Source organism: Dioscorea cayenensis, chromosome 16 (genome assembly GCF_009730915.1).
Source record: "Dioscorea cayenensis subsp. rotundata cultivar TDr96_F1 chromosome 16, TDr96_F1_v2_PseudoChromosome.rev07_lg8_w22 25.fasta, whole genome shotgun sequence".
NCBI lineage: Eukaryota > Viridiplantae > Streptophyta > Magnoliopsida > Dioscoreales > Dioscoreaceae > Dioscorea > Dioscorea cayenensis.
Genome location: NC_052486.1, coordinates 17138830 through 17139448, shown reverse-complemented (window position 1 = coordinate 17139448; position 619 = coordinate 17138830).

The following is a 619-nucleotide window of genomic DNA, read 5'->3' as shown; positions in this document are numbered from 1 at the left end:
ATTTTCGGTTCCCCTCTTATCTTTTATTTACATATCGAATTCTTGTAACAATAAGATCTAGCGAATCAATCTCGACTTTGCGTCAGGCTTGTTCATGAGGTAACGGAGTGCTGAATGATATGTAAATACTGTGACCCTAGATAAAATAAGGTATGGCCTAAACTTGTCAAAAGCAAACATCACTTCTAACAACTCCTTTTCGGTGGGTGTATAAATTTCTTGAGCACTTGTGAGAGTCTTGCTGGCATAATAAATTGGTCAAAACTGCTTGTCTTTTCTTTGTCCCAAAACTGCTCCCACAGTATAATCACTTGCGTCACACATGAGCTCAAAGGGTTCGTTAAAATCCGGTATTGCCAAAATTGGAGCTCGCACTAATCTTTCCTTCAACAATTTGAATGCACTCCGACAGTCATCCCCAAAATCAAAAGGAGCAACTTTTTCTAGGAGTTTGGTCAACGGTTGCTTGATCTTCGGAAAGTCCTTGATAAACCTTCTGTAAAAACCTGCATGCCCCAAGAAACTTCAGATCCCTTTTACATTTGTAGATGGAGGAAGCTTTTCGATGACTTCAATCTTTGCCTTGTCCAACTCCATACCTTCTTGGGAAATCTTATGT